The following is a 13,935-nucleotide window of genomic DNA, read 5'->3' on the forward strand; positions in this document are numbered from 1 at the left end:
AGTGGGGGAGGGGCCGAGAGAGGGAGACACAGAATCCGAAGCGGGCTCCAGACTCCGAGCTGTCAGCACAGAGCCTGACGCGTGGCTTGAACCTACGAACCATGAGATCGTGACCTGAGCCGAGGGTGGACGCTCCACCGACTGAGCCACCCAGGCGCCCCAGGGTGATGACATTTAAGGGCATCAAGGAAGCCAAGTAAAGGAGTTTTCACATAAATATTAGAGAGGAACTGGAAAATGATGACTGCAACTGAATTATGACCTCATCTTCCAAGAAGGAATGAAACGTCCAGCTTCGAGCATGCTGAGGCTGCTGCACAGCAACCTCAGAAACAACCCCGTCCCCTCAGCACCTCCTCCTGCAGCATTTCCCGTGGCCTCTGGGTCTCAGCCGGCCCCGCCCACTGTGTGCGAGCCACATTTGGGAACTCCAGAAGGACCTGGGTCATTTGAACGTGCCCCTACGTGTGCCCTCGAGTTGGCAGAGAAACCTGAAGAAAGCAGAGAGGAAAGCAGAGGTTGCTGGCCATCTGGACTCCCATTTGGTTTATGGCGTCTGATTGTGCAGAAGTTTCCTTGCTGTCCTGCCCTCGGCAAAATACTTTTCAGAGCTGCTACCAGAAAGACTTTTAGCACACTCTGGTATTAATTGTGCTATTTCAGAAAGCATATGGAAAAATGATCGTGGATGACTTTTTTATGTATGTGTGTGCATATACATAGGAGATCTCTATCCCTACCTCTCTATCTCTATCTCCATCATCGCTCTCTCTCTCTCTAGCTCTCTCTCTCTCTATCTAGGCGAAGTTCTGATTGTACCCATCAAGCTTCCTGAATTAAGTCTTCTTACAACCAAACTAAGCAGATGGTTCATCTGTCTCATGGGTGTACAGGATGGTACGCCTCTATTGAAGGTGTTCCAGCACGGGGCTTGGAAAACTGAAACGTGCAAATGAATTACCCCGGGGTTCCTGTTAAGATGGGATGGATTAAGGGTCGGATTCGCTACGTCCAGGGTGGGGCTGAATGCTGAACTTTTAGCCAGTGCCCCGTGGATGCCGATGCATGATGTCTGTGGCCCCAAGTGGGGGTTGCCGGGGACCAGACCATTGTCAGGCAAGGTACCAAGTCATAGGCTCTAACTTAGGAAGCAGAACCTAGAGGCCCCCCAAGTTGGTGCACCTCAAACCAGCAAGTCAGAAGCTTCCCAAAGCTAGGCCCAAGGTCTGCCCAAGAGCAGACATTGGACTTCAAAACTAGATGGGATAACTGGTGGGCAAGGACCCATGGCCCCTGAGGCTGAAGGCAGTTCCTTGGGGCTCGCTGATCTCAACCCCGGGACACCTCGGAGGTGCTACCCCAGGCACAAGCTGTCCACGTTCACACATCAGCTCTCCACGTCTTCACCATAAATGGAGAGGCTTCCCCCCCGGGAGTCCCTAGGGACCTACCCCGCCGTGTGGTCACTGCTCTTATCGCTGACATTACAGTAAGTGCTGTGATGCCAACGAACTGGAATGTTTTTTCCAAACACCAGGATGTCCCATTCTTTGTGAATACCCTTCAGCAAGAACTTCTGGTATTTTGAAACTGACACACTTATTTTAAAAATTAAATACTGGGTGATCAGCCAGAATCGGAGGGAATTTCCCACCCTGAGCTGTGCATGCCAAAACTAACCAAACCACTTGGTTGTGTTTTCCTTTTTTACTGAGGGCATGCAACCAATACAAGCAGCGTAGTTTATGCTGGAGATACGGTCTCACCCCGCGCCAAGACAAAAGATCAAAACAGGCTTTGTTCTAGGACTCTCTGTTCTGTGGCCAGAGAGTGCATGAAGGATTTCTACTTGCAAGTACTTGGAGGGCAAATCGGGGGTGCCTTCAGGCCCCCAGCAGACTTGTCACTGTAATCATGACATTAATGAGGACTTGGCTGCCTCATCATGTCTGCGCCATGCAATTGGAGCCGTAAGAGGCATTGCCCATGGTGGGGGATTCCCTTCTTGCTGAGATGACAGGGGACAAATCTCCGCCTCCATATGCCTCTGGGCTTCTTACCAGTCCCTCGGGGCCATTCAGCGATTCTGATGCACAGCATCAGATTTTTTAACAAATCTCAGAAATCATGAAGCTCAGTGTCTTCTATTTGTGGAGGAGAAACATAGGACCAGGAAGAATCAAGTCCCCAAGGTCATCCAGCCAGTCTGTGGCAGAGCCAGGGCCAGGATTCTATCTTCTGACCCCCAAACCCATGCTGGGTCCACTACTGTCAGACGATGGCTGACACCATTGTGGCCAAATGGCCCCCATCTCACACACGAAACGTAGCATTCCAAAACCCCGCTTCAAAGTCAAAGCCACCCGCAGTGCAGGGACACCATCCTGAGAGTCACTTCCTGAGAATATGAATATCTAAACGGCATCTGAATGTCTGATTATCAGATCAACAGCCAAAACACCTCATTGGGTTTAAGAACTGACTTACTGTCTGACATCGAGTGTGTACGTGAATGATCCAGTATTTCCTGGGTCGTATTTTCCTAATACATAAAACAGTGTTAACGGTAGGTCCGCCCTTGCTTCCCAAGGTTATCAGGAAGGTCACAAGGTGGGGTGGGGGGGGTGGCAGGGTTATTCTAACAGTCACCGCCTATGTGGGTTTGATGCCCATGCACTTGGGTTGATTCCTGCTAATCAATATTCACATCTTTACCAAAAAGAGGCAAAGACTTCCCGCTTGTAACTCTGTGGAGGATTAAAATGAGACAGACGTAACATGAAATGCAGGACATAGTGCCTGGTGTACAGCAAGCATTCAGGGTCCAGACCCGCCTTCCTCCCTCATCATTTCCCTTGTGTGTCTGGTTTCCCCCTACCTGGACTTCAACATCCCACGGTTCGGTTCCGTAAAGTGAAAGGTTGACGTACCAGGGCCACGGGATAAATACTTCTGGTTCATTTCCAAAGCAGAAGAGATGGTGATGTTGGTCCTCAAGGAACTTTTCTTGCCTGCGGGAAAACAAGAGAAGAGTTCACCTGTGGAGCACTTGCCATGCGCCGAGCGCTGTGCACGTGTAGTCACAGGTAACCCTGGTGGCATCTCGCTAACGCACACACTATCGTGAGGCTCACTGTGCCCTTTCCAAAACCCTAGCAAGGGGCTAGGTGTGTGTCGTAGTTGTGTCACGAAATTTTTTTCCGACTGTGTGTCTTCGTTTGCTAGGGCTGCCGGCACAAAGTACCACAGACCAGGGAGGCGTGAACAACGGAAATTTCTTCCCTCACAGTTCAGGGGGTGCGGGGTCCACCATCAAGGTGGCAGGCAGTAAGCTTGAGACCCCTCTCCTCGGCTTGCAGAGGGGGCCGCCTTGCTGTGTTGTCACATTCACTGTGTCCAGTCTGAGTTGTCTGTGTCCTAATCTCTTCTTCTTTAAGGGCACCATTCCTATTGGATGGGGACCCATCCTAATGGCCTCGTTTTAACTTAATTCCCTCTTTAAAGTCTGTAACTCCAAATAATCACATTCTGAGGTATGTATCAATTTTGGGTGGGCACAGTGCAGCCCATAACAGCATGATTGGCATCACACATGGGTGTCTCCTCCTAAACAATTCTGAAATCCGCGGGCGTACAAATGACCGACAAAGGTCGGGGGGCAGGGGAAGGGCAGGAGACATAGTTTTGTGCCTAGATAGATGCACAGATTTCTTTTCCAACCCTTTTCTGGGCCCTTTTCTGCCCCTTGAATGATTTTACTATTTCGCCATTCCCTGTACCATCCGCCGCCTTCAATGAGCACTTGGTGCTGTGTGTCCCTACACAGAATCACCACGTACTCAGTCCATAGGTTACCCTCTGCTCAGGGACACTTGGGTCAGAGATGAACGATGGCTGAATCCAGTCCTGAATCCATTTGCCAAGGCAAGGGGCACGGGACTGCATCTTCCAGAGAATGGGATGTCTTTTTCTTGATGCAAAAAAAAAGCACATTTTTCTACTTGGTCTTCCCAGGCGAGTACTTTCTTGAATTTGGCCCAAGTCTCCATCTGGGCCCACGTGGCCCGGCCCCTGCCCCTGCCTCGCCCACCTCCTCCCCAGCCCTCCGAGATCCGGCTTTTTTTCTGGAGGTGCCCGCTCTCAGTCCCCCTTTCAGCCACCCAGTCTGGTGGCTTGCCCTCAGGCTCTGTTCCAGATCATGGGATATGGCACACACCATCCAGGCTTCGACACACTTGACCTTCTGATTCCACAGCATCTCCCTCCTGGCTCCTCTCTTACCTCTGAGATGTGTGCACTGACCTCTCCGCCCTTCTCTCCTGACTTCTTCTTGGAGATCCCAGGCACACTCCCTTCTGAGACACCTCAATGCCATAAGAAACTTACAGACAGATGTGTATCTATGGCCTTTCTTCCCTTCTGAATCAGACCTATTTGGGGAATAAACAGCCTACTTAAAGTAAGTAGCCATCCACTCTTCAAACCCCACAGATCTACCATTCAACACCTTATCTTCCCAGACAGAAAGGCACCTATGCTCTGGCTCCATTCATCACATTCCCGTTTCTTTCCAGCGTAAAACCTCTCTCATCCATAAAATGTTCCCTGAACCGTCCCCCCACCCCTGCTTCTGAAACAATGGCCTGCATCACTTCTTTAACATCCATCATTTGTGGCTCCAGACTGGAATTTATTCCGTCTGTGGGTATGGAGTGAGACAGATAAAAACAGAAAGGAAATAAGTGGGATGCAAGGGACAGAGATGGGAGGAGAATGTTCCATCTCTGTAAATACATCCTTGAGGGCAGAATCCTCTGCCTTGCATCTTTGGGTGTTCAATAGCACCTAAAGCAGTTACTCACAGAGAGAAATTTGCATACGTTTAAACTCTCAGGAAGGTAAAGCTGGGTTGAGAAAGGCAGTGGGGGTAAAGTCTATGCAAATTTTGTCTACAGGGGCTGGAGTTTAATTTCCTGTCTCTATTTCCCAATACCTCCAAAGTCCAACTACTTCTCCTGCTACTCCCAAATATACCAATGCAAAATTTTAAGTCGACTCTAAACTGTATATTGCTAAATTCTTCTGATTCACCACCACCTCCTTCTATTATTTATAATCTCCATAAGGGAAAAGATTACCAGCATCTCCCAGAAGCAAACACACAGGAACTTTAATCCTCTGTCCCTGGCTACAAAGAAGGGCTATTCTCCTTTGGGGTCTCTCTTCCTCAGCCGCGCTCCCCTCCAAGTTCCACGACCTTCTCTCCTATCTTTCTTCTTTCAGACCTGTAGCACAGATAAACCATGTTTCTTGTTCACATCACAGTGCTGAGAACTAAGGGCTTTCCAAGGCATTTCTGTTCCGCATGGAGACTGAAAACTGGAGGGGAGCTATTGGAAGGAGCTGATGTCATGGGTGAAGTGAACAGACATCGGTCCTGACGTCCTTCGTTCCCTTGCATAGACCCAGCTTTTTATCTGGTGTTTTTTGCCTTCTGCCTGCAGGAGTTCCTTGACCATGTCTTATGGCATGGGTCTACCAGTGATGAACTCTTTCAACTTTATATGTCCGACACAGTGTCTATATTACCTTTGTTTTTGAAGGTTATTTTTGCGGGTAGAGAATTCCAGGTCAACAGTCACTTGTTTCTTTGCTAGTTTGTTCCTTCAGTACTTTAACGTGAGGCTCCATTGTCTTCTAACTTGCACTGTTTCCAAAGGGAAGTCTTCTAAGATTCTTACCTTTGTTCTTCTGTATATAATGTGTAGGTTTTTCCTTTGGTTAATCCTAAGCTTTTTCCCTTTACCAAGATTTTTTTAATCTAATCTAAATTTTCAAAATTTTCATGGACTGTGCTCGCTTCAGCAGCACGTATACTAAAATTTTTCATGGACTTCATCCCTACCGCGAGTAGAATTTGATTATGATGTGCCTTAGAGTCTTTTTTTTTTCCATTTTTTTCTGCTTGATTTCTGTTGAGTTTCTTGGCCCTGTGAGTTGACAGTTTTCTACAATTTGTGTGAAATTTTCAGTCACTTTTTATCCCCTCTTTCAACTTCAATTCCACATGCACGAAGCCACTAGTGGTTATCCCAGGGCCCACTGATTTTCCGTTGATGTTTGTTCATCTTTTTTTTTTCCTCTGTGTGTTCCATATGTTTCCTTTTTTTAAAGTTTACTTATTTATTTGTAGAGAGAGAGTGAGTATGTGAGCTGGGAGAGGCAAAGAGAGAGAGAGAAGGAGAGACAGAATCTCCAGCATGCTTTATTCTCTCAGCACAGAGCCTGATGCGGGGGTTTGATCTCACGAACCGTGAGGTCATAACCTGAGCGGAAATCAACAGTCAGATGCTTAACTAACTGAGCCACCCAGGTGCCCCTCCTCTCGTGTGTTCCATTTTGAAGTTATCTACTGCTGAGTCCCTAGGTTCACTAATATTTTCCTTCACTGTGTCTACTCTGCTATTAAAGCCATCCAGTGTAATCGTATCTCAGACATGGAATGTTCATACCTAACTAGGTGACTCACATTTTTAAAAATATTTTGTAATGTTTATTTATTCTTGAGGGAGAGAGAGACAGAGTGCGAGTCGGGGAGGAACAGAGAGAGAGGGAGACACAGACTCCGAAGCAGGCTCCAGGCTCTGAGCTGTCAGCACAGAACCTGACGCGGGGCTCAAACTCACGAACCGCGAGATCATGACCTGAGCCGAAGTCAGGTGCTTAACCGATTGAGCCGCCCAAGGGCCCCTCGTCTTTTTTATTTTAAACTAAATGTTGCATTTTTCCTTCCATACGTTCATAACTTCTTCTATCTTCTTAAATTTAAGGAATGCATTTCGAATGGGAGTTTTTTTATTTATTTATTTTTTTTCAACGTTTATTTATTTTTGGGACAGAGAGAGACAGAGCATGAACGGGGGAGGGGCAGAGAGAGAGGGAGACACAGAATCGGAAACAGGCTCCAGGCTCTGAACCATCAGCCCAGAGCCCGACGCGGGGCTCGAACTCACGGACCGCGAGATCGTGACCTGGCTGAAGTCGGACGCTTAACCGACTGCGCCACCCAGGCGCCCCTCGAATGGGAGTTTTAATATCTCCTCCACCTCTTACTTGGTGTGCCACCCTTGCAAGGCCTGCCACTCTTTACCCAGGCAATTTTTCAGGACTGTTTTTGAAGCTGGTCACTTGAGAAATGAGGCAACACCTCTTCCTGACCAAGGGACGAGGTATCTTACTGTTTGTAGTGGATCCCCTACGTTCTGTGTCGCTTAACATACAAACCCCCTGAGTGGCATCCATCTGGGCCACGTTGCGTTTCCTTGGCGAGAGGTGGCCTATGTTGTTTGTGACACCATGGATGATAGGGTCCTTTTTCTCTGAGCCAAGAGTCTCGTAGCTTCTGCCGGCATCCAGGAGACACTAACAAACTAATTTGTCAGCTTGTATATATGGTAAAAATCAAACCCCAGGCCCAGCAGAATGCAACGGTGAAAAGTGAATAAAGAAGTAAGACGTGGGGGCACCTGGGTGACTCAGTTGGTCAAGTGTCCGACTTCAGCTCAGGTCATGATCTTGTTATTCATGAGTTTGAGTCCTACCTCGGGCGCCGTGCTGACAGCTCACAGCCTGGAGCCTGCTTCGGATTCTGGGTCTCCCTCTTTCTCTGCTCCTCCCCACTCACCCTTTGTCTCTCTCTCTCTCTCTCTCCATGTCTCAAAATAAATAAATATTTTTAAAAAAGTAAAAAGTGGCTGGTCTTTTAAAAATGTCAAATGAAGCACAGGCAAGTGAATGCACATGTACTCTCACACTTTGTTCACTTAATATGAACTTTTAAAACCAAATTGATTCAGAAAAAATGGACTCCTCCTCTCAACGGCATTGGCTCAACCGTTATCTTTTTACCAACATTACATTTCACAAGCGCTCATGTGCATTCACCAAAAGCAAAGCATGAGGATTTGCTGTGTACCTGGCCATCCACGGTATTTCCTGTTGACTCTCTGTATAAGCGATTTCCTGCCCCCAGCTAAGTTCCTCAATTGCCACTGCATTCCACAAATCCCCCCATTAGTGCCCCAGGCCAGGAAGGCAGCTGTATGGTTGACGTGGGACACACTGAGCCAGAGAAGCTGGAGAGGGAAAAAACAACAACAACAAAAATGGAAACAGACACTGATGCCTGAAAAGGCAGAAAACAAAGACAGAAAATGAAGCAGATGAAGATGAGAAGACACAAGATGGAGAAAATGGAAAAAAAAAAAATCAGTGGGACAGAGCAAGAAAGTGAAGTCAGGGAGGATACTGAATCAGAAGAAAGGCGAGCAAAGAGCACCAGGAACTCACTAGAATGCGATCTCAGGAAGAAGACCGCAGAACGCGGCGTTTCTGAGCCACAACCACACAGCTGCTCCTGCCTCTGCTGCAACCAAACCAAACACCTGGCTGCCGTGGAGCAGAGGAAGGTCAAGTCCCCGGTCGCTCTCCTGCTTGAGACACAAATGAAGAAAGTGGGGGTCCAGCTTCGACATTTTGAGGAGCAGGAAACGCATGGACAGAGAAAGAGGCTTTGGAAGGACAGAGGAGCAGGTGTTTACTGCGTGCCACAACTTGCACGTGGCATGGCAGGCACACCCCGAGTCGTGAGCTCGGCAGCCAAGGGACAGAACCCTCAGCAGGGGCACCGGCGCTCAGCAGGACCTGGCCCGGCACCACTTGGAAGAGCAGGGCACCCTGGCATGATGTCCCATCAGCAGCCCCCTCCCTACCCTCTGATTCATCACCAGATGCCACCACTCATCCTCCCCGGCCAGGTCAGGTACCAGGTCCCGTGATGCCTGGACAGCCCACGCCAAGCCCCTCAACTCCCATCACTGCAGGCATCTCGGCCCCTCGTGGGAGCGGCCCTACGCCTCCCGCATTCCCCCAGCTCCAGGATACATCTCAGAAGCCCAGGTACCCCACATAGCATCAGATAGTGTGTGTCCTGACCTAGTTTGGGCCTGTAGTTCAGAAGCTTGTGGGGGACCCACCAGGACCATCTCCCCCCTGTCAGCAGCTGCCTCCAGTGATGCTCTGTGGCCCCGGGAGAGTTGGTTAATCAGCAAGAAATCATTGCTCCCCTATTCCGTGTCCAGCGAGGCTGAGCACCGTGAGAGTAAGAAAAGAGGACACAGAACTTGCCCAGGAATGAGCTTCTCATGTAAGTGAAGAAATAAAATTAAGATAAATCCATTAAAATACAATGAAGGTTTCAAAACACCGCGAAATCAAACATAATTAAGTTCTGGGAGCGGGGTGGGTGGGGGGAAAGGTCAAAAGTAAATCAGCTTGGAGCTGGGCGTACGTTGGGCCGGTATCAGTCATTTATGCCCCAGTGGGATTTTTTGGGGGGCTGGGCAGTATATCTCAGACCCCTGGGTAACTGGGGCATTGGGAAACCACAAGCCAGGCCAAAGTCATCAAAGACTAAATTCCTCATAAGGTCTGACGCTGGCCTTTGGTGAGTGGCACAAAGGTAAGAGTCTCTTTCCAGACCTCCTGATGGACTGCGGGCTCCCCTTAGCAAATCTGTGCTAGCTACACATGAACTCGCAACCTCCATTAGGATCCACTGTATTTCTCTACTGTCCTGAAAGTTTCATCTCATTCTTCACAGAAACACATATGATGATGCCATCATCTAGGACCCCTCTCTATAAGGACTCTTATGATTGTGTTTTTCTGAAGCCTCATCCAGGCAGAGCAAAGATTCATCATTGTTTTATTTTTGTCTTTTTTCCTCCACCGGTCTCACTAGTCATTTTAACAGGTATCTCTGATCTGTATAGGATCTTTTATTGCTTGACGAATGGCGTAGATGCTGTTGGTATCCTTCCCATACCTGCAATACTCTGCGATGGTAGCCATGAGCAGAACAAGCCAGAAATTATATATAATTAATGGTCCCAAGAATAGCCTTCCTCTAAGGACAGGTGGAAAGTTGAAAGACAAATACCCCAGCTCCCTTGGTCTTCATCGGGGGTTACTGTGGGATACCACTGTCTCCAAGGGTTCCCAGCAGGATCGAGTTCCAGTTCCCCACAATGGTAACTAGTTTGATAGCATACTGTTAATTGCGTCCATTCTCTCTCTCTCTCTCTCTCTCTCTCTCTCTCTTTCCCCCTCTTTCCACCCTCCTACACTTCCCTATTGGTGTTTTCAGGGATCGTCTTCCAAATACATCACTTCCACTCAAATCTTTATCTCAGGGTGTCCTTCTGGGGGAATCTAAACAAAGACAATCCCTAAAATGAAATCCTAACTAAACGTGCTGTGAACACTATGATCAGGGTTGAATCTAACAACCACGTTAGGTGTTTCTACAAACTTTTATATTTATCATCAGCTACCTACTTGGTGGGGCCCAGAGCAAAATGAAAAAAAAAATTAATGTTTATTTATTTATTTTAAGAGAGAGAGAGAGAGCATGCACATTGGGGGAGGGGGAGAAAAAGAAATAGAGAGAGAGAGAGAGAGAGAGAGAGAGAATCCCAAGCAGGCTCCAAGCTGTCAGTGCAGAGCCCAACATGGGGCTTGATCTCATGAACCATGGCTTCACAGACTGAGTGACTCAGATGCCCCAAAATGAAAACTGTTTAAAAGCAAGGGGGGAAATGTTGTTTAAGGTACTATAATATAGAGCTTTTTCTTTTCTTCTGCAATCTCTCAACTTGCCATGGTGTTTTTATTACTTGTTTATGTCACCGTAATAAAGAAAAATGAAAACTTTTCATTTTTAGCCTGAATTTCACCATTCTTCTTTATGTGTGCGATGGCAGTTTTAAATGCCAATGTAAGAGTGTGTAACTCATATGCAGGATCACCAGAACTACATAATTCATAATTTGTAGTTCATTTTGTTCTTCCCCAAACAGTGGAAATGCTACAAAAAACTAACTCAACTGTCTCTATTTCTTTTCATGACATACACACATTTTCCCAACAGTCCAGACCTCTGGCTTACTGGTGAGTAAGAAAGAACTGAAAAGAAAAACAAGTATCATTTGCTCTGTCTTTCCAATTCCTTCTCAGCCCAAGTGTTGGATAATACGGGGAAGAAACAACAGTAAGAAAGGACATGACATGGTTCTGTGCTCATTTGTGTTTCTTAGAAAACCACTGCCTTCTTCCCGCATTGAATAAGTTCTGTGCCCACTTGGAACAGTCGGTGCCCCTCCTCCTTTCCTGCTCCCAACTTAGTCATAGGCATGCTTACCTCCTATTTGTTTCAAGTCTTCCTTGGGCTCTGGCACATCATGAATCCTGTGAAATTCCATGATCATGGGGGAATCTCTAATGGCACAAATAAATAGGCAGTAAGAACAAGGACCAATGGGCATCCATATTGCATGTAACTACTCAGCCCACATGAATCCTCTGCCATCCGATTGGACTTCATTTATAAAACGCAAGTTCAAAGACAACATTATTAAGAATTTCAAGATGGTGGGGCATCTGGGTGGCCCAGTTGGTTGGACGTCCAACTCTTGACTTCAGCTCAGGTCATGATCCCAGGGTCCTGGGATTGAGCCTTATGTTAGAGTCTGTGCTGAGCGTAGAGCCTGCTTATGATTCTCTCTCTCTCTCTCTCTCTCTCCCTTCCCTTCTCTCTCCTTGTGCCCCTTGCCCCAACTTGCATGCTATCTCTCTTTCTCTCTCAAATAAAAAAGAAATGACAAAATTAAAGAATGAAAAAAAAAAAAAGAATTTCAAGACGGTGACAGCAGAGTGTAAAAACAGAAGGTGTGGGTCCCGTCTGAGAGCAGAACCTGGACCCCGGCACCTGTCACCTGCCCATGACACCAGCACTCATCACCAGCCCGGAGAGTGGATGAGGCACACTGAACACCTGAAGTGGGCATCATAGTTCTACATCACAACCAACGGATGACCCAACAGTTGACCAAGGGCAAGGCACAACGTTTTGGTCATCAGAGTCCTAATAGTTTTTGTCGTGTTCTAGCAGGTCTCATTTAAGACCTAGGATGAATTTAAAGAACCCGTCTTTCTCTTTGGGGCTCCCCTCACCCTCACTGGTCCCACTTGGAAAAGTGAAAAAAGCCCAGCAGCTTTAGAACATATTGGACAACAGCAAAATGCTACCTAGATGCTAAGATAAGTTCCGTGGTTATCTTTCTCTGAAATGCTTACACTTTGCCGGCTTTCCACTGAGTAGTTTTCAAGCCTGAGCATACCCAGGAGACACATTCGTATGCCCTTGGCTTTGTTTAAGCACCCACATCCGCATGGCGGGGTCACTAAGGCAGCTGTGCCTGTGGACACGAAGCTTGTTGTGTTCTCTGACTTCCGGCTGTGTTCCCTGCACCTGTCTTTACCTTCTGTTCTGGACGTTGCTGGAATGTCTGCTAGTTTTCCGTATCAACCCTGTGGAGGAACAGAAACATTTTGCCTTTTCTGAACGAGACTTTGCGGGTGTGTGTGTGTGTGTGTGTGTGTGTGTAACTTCCTAGAAACCAGAACTGTTTTCTCCTGCCAGGCGCCACAGTGGGCCTTCCTGCGCGGGAGGTCATTTCAATAAGGACTCAGAGCTTAGTAAGTGGAGAAAAGAAGGTCGTTCTCAGACAGGATGTTGGGAAGACGCCCCGAGTGAGCCTTGCTGGGCAAGAGACGCCAACAGGACCAAGAATGTGGGCCAGTCCCCCAGGAAGTTATTCATGAGCCTGCGCTGGATGATAAACAGGCAACCAAAGACTTTCTAAACAACAAAAGTCACAATGCTTCAAATTCCAGAAAATCCTTGAACAATGACTGGACATTCCTTATCTCCGATCTGCTTATTTGTGCACTAAATACTTTCAAAGAAACCAGAAAGTGGGGTTCTGACTTGGGGTGCAGAGCTGAATGAAGTGTACAAGGAGATGTGTGGCCAATCGCCCTGCTCCCCTGTTCCATCCTCCTTTACCGGGAGCACGAGTCTCCTGTTGCTGGGCCAGCCTCTCCCCTTCCTCCCCTCCCCCCCACCCACTCCCTGTTGCCTGGAGTTACCTTTGCTCCCAAAAGCCACCTTGGGCTGAAGGCCAGCATGAAGTTGCTTCAAGCTTGATCAGCAGAACAGGGTCAAAGGCAGCAAGTTGCCTCTGCTGTTCATGTTACCAAGAGATGTGAGCTGATCGTGTTGGCAAGTTCTTCCAGAAGAAACAAAAAGACAATTTGGGCAACTAGAAATTTCATATATATGGGAATATATATCTACGTGATTTGAAAGAGGTATCAAAGCGCCTTGATGGTACATTTAAAAAAATTTTTTTTTAATTAAGTTTATTTATTTTTGAGAGACAGAGAGAGACAGAGAACGAGCAGGGGAGGAACAGAGAGAGAGGGAGACACAGAATCCGAAGCAGGCTCCAGGCTCTGAGCCAGCAGCACAGAGCCCGACACGGGGCTCTAACTCACGAACTATGAGATCATGACGGGGGCCGAAGTCAGACGCTTAGCCGACAGAGCCACCCAGGAGCCCCGATGGTACATTTTTAAATTAAATTACAGCACATGTTATTATGTATATGTATATGCATATACATATATGTGTGTATATAATCATAAAATGATATTCTGAATATTGTTTTCTAAATAAATATAAATAGGGGCGCCTGGGTGGCGCAGTCGGTTAAGCGTCCGACTTCAGCCAGGTCACGATCTCACGGCCCGTGAGTTCGAGCCCCGCATCGGGCTCTGGGCTGATGGCTCAGAGCCTGGAGCCTGTTTCCCATTCTGTGTCTCCCTCTCTCTCTGCCCCTCCCCCGTTCATGCTCTGTCTCTCTCTGTCCCAAAAATAAATAAATGTTGAAAAAAAAAAAATTTAAATAAATATAAATATCTGCAGAATATAAAATTTGATTCTGCAGACAGTGATATGTGTACCACTGCCCG

The 13,935-nt window shown here is 47.4% G+C and overlaps 1 protein-coding gene across 2 annotated transcripts in view; it reads right to left on the reverse strand.

Moving 5' to 3' along the window:
* Positions 1 to 13,935, reverse strand: part of TMEM170B (transmembrane protein 170B) — an 83,785-nt gene that overhangs the window by 8,720 nt on the left and 61,130 nt on the right. Inside the window, exons 4-5 of one of the 2 annotated variants that reach the window (XR_007152225.1) lie at positions 2,879 to 3,011; positions 335 to 491 (exon numbers count right to left, since the gene is read on the reverse strand). The gene's annotated coding sequence lies outside the window, so the exon portion shown is untranslated. Of the gene's footprint in view, positions 1 to 334; positions 492 to 2,878; positions 3,012 to 13,935 lie in introns of those variants that run through there. The other variant, XR_007152224.1, reaches the window with a different exon arrangement.

Source organism: Prionailurus viverrinus, chromosome B2 (assembly GCF_022837055.1).
Source record: "Prionailurus viverrinus isolate Anna chromosome B2, UM_Priviv_1.0, whole genome shotgun sequence".
In the NCBI taxonomy this organism is placed as follows: Eukaryota; Metazoa; Chordata; class Mammalia; order Carnivora; family Felidae; genus Prionailurus; species Prionailurus viverrinus.